Genomic DNA, 5818 nt, shown 5'->3' with positions numbered 1-5818 from the left:
AATGCATACGAAAATGCAATAAACCTCTCTCTCATATCCTTTCTGAGACATCTCTTTTCAGGACAGAAGAGTCCTAGCCTACTTGTTTCTCAGGTGGAAGCTTTTTCTATATCTTTGATCAGCACTACCATGCTCCCCTAAATTTTCCAGCTTTGTATCATTCTTTTCTCTCACGCTAAGGGAGAATTGTACAAAGTATACATCCTCTGGAAAAGCATACGATTATACAGTGGCTTAATGATTCTCTCTGCTCTGATCTGTATTGCATTCCTAATAATCCCTAACAATTCTTTTGTGACTGCCAGTGATGAGGAAGCTTACATTTTTGAGGCTCACACCTTCCTAACTAAAATCTACCATCTGACTGCAATGACTGGGATTCTATTTTAAGTGGTAAATTGGGTTTGTCTGCTCTCTTTGCCATAAGCATCACTTTATATTCATCTATATTGAATTCCATTTTATTTTCTGGTCACTGAGTTGCATAAGATTTTTCCACAATTCATCACAGTCGGCCCTTGTCTCACAACCCAGGTTTCATTTTAGACAGATTCACAAAAGTCTTCTGCAGCACACCACAAGTTGCAATGTACTTTACATAATCTATAGGATGCAATGTTATTCACACAATCCTTCAGAGTTCAAAACATCTCGGGCAGCCATTCCCGTTAGTTTATAAAGCACACAGTAGCTTATAAAAGTCCTTGATGGGGTAAAAAAAGTGGAGAGAGTAAAGAAAGGTCTTGATCTATTTGCATCCAGGAAGGAACTCCAGACATCAAGAAATAACATAATAATTTTCAGCCCCCTACATGGTGCATAAGATGGGATCAGATCTCACCTAACCATACTGTTATTTGTAACAGATATTATTTTGACATACTTAACATATACTGTAGCTGCTGATAATAAATTGCACATTAGGTGACTAGTGATATAATGAGTCACTCACTGTATTTGCAGTTGGGATTGTCATGGTAAACTGGAATAGCTATTTACTATCATTGTGGGGATTCTTTTGCTCATCTTCTTTTCATGCAGTTTCCCTTTTTGAAACTAGGCAGAGATGCAGTGATTTTTGTTGAGTCTGCAGGGACATTGAATATAAACTCATCATGCTCATTGTTACAGAGAGCCCCTATAAGTGAAGATTTCATACCTGTTGCATCTTTGCTCAAGGATACAGAATGTTTGTGATTTCATCAAAAACATACTCTACGCTGAATAATGTTCTGTTTCACTGTTGCTGACTTTATCATGCTCTTAAATTTATATATAAGCTAGTCAGTTTTCAATTTCAAGAGCCCTAGTTCTTCATCCAAATTAACTTCACTGCTTCTGTATAGGCTTTCATTATCACAGAGGCATCCCCTGTCTCTGAAGGATCTGAATTCCTGCTTACTGCCCCTTCGACCGCCAGGCATTAAAAATCTGCTTTTCAGACAACTTCCAAAACAACACAGACTACTATAAGAACTTAGGAGAATGTTACTATAGGTGTCCTGGTCTCCAAATGCCTTCCTAAAGGTCAGTATTACACTTCTGTAATAAAATTACTAGACTGTAGAGAAGGGGAAAGCCGTGGATGCCAAATATCTTGACTGTAATAAGGCTTTCAATGCTCTTTCCCACATTAAGGTCTGGATGGTTGAACTGCTACATGGACACAAAAAAAGGGGTGGAAGATTGGGCTCAGAGGATCATGGTTAATGAGTTGTACTCTGCCTGGAGGTTTGTAACAAGTGAAATGCCACAGGGGTCTGCACTGAGACCAAAGTACTTGACCAAAATAAAGCATAATTCATTGTAATTGATTAAGCCTGGGAGACCTGCTCTCTTGATGAATGCCCAAAAGGAGAAAAGAGAAGGCAAAATGAAGAAACTTACTTGGTAATTTATGTAAGTGTTCCCACACTTGCTTTTATTGTGTCTTTTTCTTTCACCCTTTAATTATTTGAATTGCTTGTACTTCTCTGTGCTTGTAAATTTCTCTCCCGATGCTTCCAGTTTCCCATTCAAGTCCCTCCTCTCTCTATTACTTTCTGGAAAAAAAAAAAGGTATCATTTAAATCCTTCCTTAAAGTTGAGGTAAAATTTCAAGAAAGTAATTAGAAAAAGAAGCCTCGCAAAATGGTCAATATATGAGATTTTATATTAATATTGTGCAGATCAATCACACTGTTTTGTTTATTACTATAATCTATATTTCTCAGATCCAGATTTCTTCAGATTTATCTATCATATCATATTTTATCAGATTTATCTATCATATCATATTTTATCAGATTTATCTATCATATTTATTTATCTATCATATTATCTTGTTGCTGATAAATGATGATATTGATAAAATTGAACTGTAATTGTGGCAATCTTCTACTACAGAAAGACTCGCAATGATCTCAGTAGCACTGGACTACACAGAAGGAAGTTATTTCTGTAGAGAAAGAAAAGTAGTTTCATAATTTGCTTATTTGAGAACATATGTTCAAATTTCAGAACACTGCAGTCTATTCTGATAAGATACCAATTCTTCTAGTCACTTCAGTAAATTTCAACCTCCTACAGTCACACTTAAAAATGTAAATAAATATTATGAAAAAAGGTTAAAAAAAAATAGTTAGATTTTCAAGGATTTTGCAAGGTGCAGCTCAATAGAATGTTGTACTGAAACTTCCTATTTGCTCCATAACTTACATAGTACATTCTGAAAAACCTTCTTGATTTTTTATACTGTTTTAGCAACCAAGCACGTGGCTGCACTTACTTGTCAGTTCAACGTCATTCATTTGGTCTTAGTAACTCCTCATATTTTAAACACAATTGAATTTGACAGGTTATCTGTCTTCTTTTCTGACAAAAATGTTTGCAACAAAGTATCTCCAAGGCTTTCACCTAAATCTTTCAGGTAAATACAACCTCCAAGACTAGTAAAGCAGACCCTTTGGAATTATTTTACTGTAGTATTTGTTTGTTAAAAAAACCCCACACATACAGCTGGTAAGTACATCTATTTTCCAGTTTGCTATTTTAGTAATAAATCATGATCAGTTTTAGCTGCTACAAAGTAGGTAATAATATGTAGCTAGTGTACTAGCTCCCCATGTAATTTCAAGCTGTGGTAAAGCACGCAATTCAGCAACACTGGCAATTTCACATTAAACCTATACAGTACAGCACAGATTATTTATCATATCCGGTGTGATAGGGGAAAAGAAAAAGTATTCACAACAGTATTAGAAACAGGACTTGGTATGTTTCTAACCCTTAGGAGAACTGGTTTACATATTATTTTGAAAAAAAATTTACAGAGAACATAAAAGATTTGAAGACAAGATTAAAATAATTTTACTGAAGGACTCCAGATATGGTAGCATTACAAATGATACTGCAATTGGTCACAAAAGCACAAACAGAAATTAGTTCTCTCTCACTGAAATGCAGTGTCAGAACAGAGAAGAAAAATCAAGCATTTCTTATATTACATGTTCAGATCCCGCACTCCCCAGCGTGAACAGGTTGGTTTTCGCCACCGGTCCTCGCAATGGGAACGTCCATTTTGAATCTTCTGGGCTTCCCTCATAAAGTATTGATTTATCAATAGCCAGCTGCTAACAGTTTTGGTGCAACTGTTCCTAGAAGTATGCTCAGTACAGATAGCCTAAAGCTCTGTCTGACCTCCTGCCATGAATTTTCCTTCAGTTGCAGCACTACTGGGAGGTTGAGCCGCTGGAGCTAACTTGGATCACAACTCGCAGCAAATTGCAAACTCTTGGGAGTTACCCTTGCCTCACCTTTAAGTTTTTGGAGAGCACATCTGGTTTAGAGCCAAATTTTCATCCAACATTTCCTGTAAGAAGAAACACATTTTCTGGAGCCACAGTCCCACCCAACAAGCTGGGCAGGGCTGGAGCTGGGGCCTGGGAAAATCATGGCCAGCAACATACTGGGTGTTGGGAGATGGGATTGGAGAAGGGGTTGCAGAGCAGTCTCCCAGTGTGCTTAGGGAGTGACAGTAGGTTCCCATTTAGAAGTTAATTAAGGTGAGCTGTTCTAACCAGTCCCCTCTGTGCTCGTCTTTTGCAAGGGACAACTCCTTTTGCCCATGAGCTGCATTCTGGACCCAAATGGGGAGGGGGCCTGATCTCATCTGGGGACTCTGCTTTCAGCTGTCCTCTGCACCACTTCCACTTCTACCTATTAATCAGCACCTGGGCACTGAAAACAACCCTGCCTTGAATGAAATATTGTCAGTAAAGTGTTCTACTTAAAAAAGATATGAGACCCCTTCTTGCAGCTTCTAGCTGAATTTTGAATGGCTCTGTAAACTCCCGGAATAAAAGAGAGATTTTTATTTTTATTACTCTCACTAAGAGGCATACAGTTCCTGAGAGCAATTCCTTCTCCAGTAATGTTTGGCTAATGTATTATTAGTTAAATGTGCAGTTTCATAACCACATGAAAAGGTAACAATCATTTTTGGTGAATTCTTTTTACACACAAAAAAAAAAAACAAACCAAAAAACCATTTCTGTGGTGATATTTTGCAAATGTAATTTTTCAAACAGTTTCAAATTCAATCCTGGAATTTTTTTAGTTCAACTTCACATAAGTTTTCAAGGGTAACAAACAAAACAAATTTGAAACAAAGTCAGTGTTTTATTTCAAGTCAAAATTAACCCTTTTTCCCAACCCAGGTTTGCTCATGAATCACGAAAATCTTTTATTTCTCATCAAGCAAAGCCAACGCTTCTTTCTTTTCAGGTATATCCTAATTCACCCTTTAAATCAAAAGAACCCATTATTGCACATCTTTACCTACATACACAGTGTCACAAGCTCGAGCAACTTCATATTTCAAGAAATACATACAAGTAAGTAAAAATCTCTTCCTGCTCTTTCACGTCCTCATCACCCACACTGTTATGCAGTCAGTATTTCACAGCTGAAACAGTTTGTCTCCTTTCTCTACAAATCCATATACACGTACAAAAGCCAGTAACACACAGTCTATTTATAATAAATAACTTAGAACTAAAGCTGCTGGCTACGTTGTTCATAACTAAAACAGTCCAAAAGATACATGCTCTTAATGTCAGCAAGTGATTATTTACCCCAACAGGGTGTACAGTAGGAACACAATAAAGTAATCAAACAAACAATTATATATAGGCCCTTACAAAACTTCAGTCTTAAGTTACAAATAAAAATAAAGTCTGCATAAGTTTTGATGACGTTTCTTAATCACATCCATCTTGTGACATTGTGATGAATCAAACATATTATGATTTAAAAATCAGATTCTATATAAAACATTTCTGTTGCTGAAGACAGCAAAGGAACTTTTTAAGGAATCGCTGAGTACTGCATTTATTTTTCAAATTGTATTCAGAATGGATTTCACAAGAATTATCTGGAACATGCCTACAAAAAGCAATTAAAACAAACAGGCTGCTATATCATCAGCCTCTCAAGCCAGGGTTGTGGGGTTTTTTGCTCATTTCCCTAGATCACCTGAAAACTTTCTCTTTAGCAATGCCCTTATAAATGAAAAGATCAGCTAAAGAAACTATTTTAAAACAGCTAAATCTCAGAGAAATTATGGTTTACCTGCAGGGTACATTGGATGCACTTGAAAGAAACCCATAATAACAGTTAAAGTTTATGAATATAAATATTTATAAATTATGATAAATTATGATAAAGCTAGTGATCTTTATGTGAACAAAGGATTATAGGAATATGATGCACCATAAGGCATATACCTCTTGGAGTTGTTTTTATGAAAAGACTACTATTTTATTTTTTTCTTTATGCC

This window comes from Charadrius vociferus, unplaced genomic scaffold (genome assembly GCF_000708025.1).
Source record: "Charadrius vociferus isolate BGI_N301 unplaced genomic scaffold, ASM70802v2 scaffold153, whole genome shotgun sequence".
In the NCBI taxonomy this organism is placed as follows: Eukaryota; Metazoa; Chordata; class Aves; order Charadriiformes; family Charadriidae; genus Charadrius; species Charadrius vociferus.
This window is presented reverse-complemented; position numbering follows the sequence as displayed.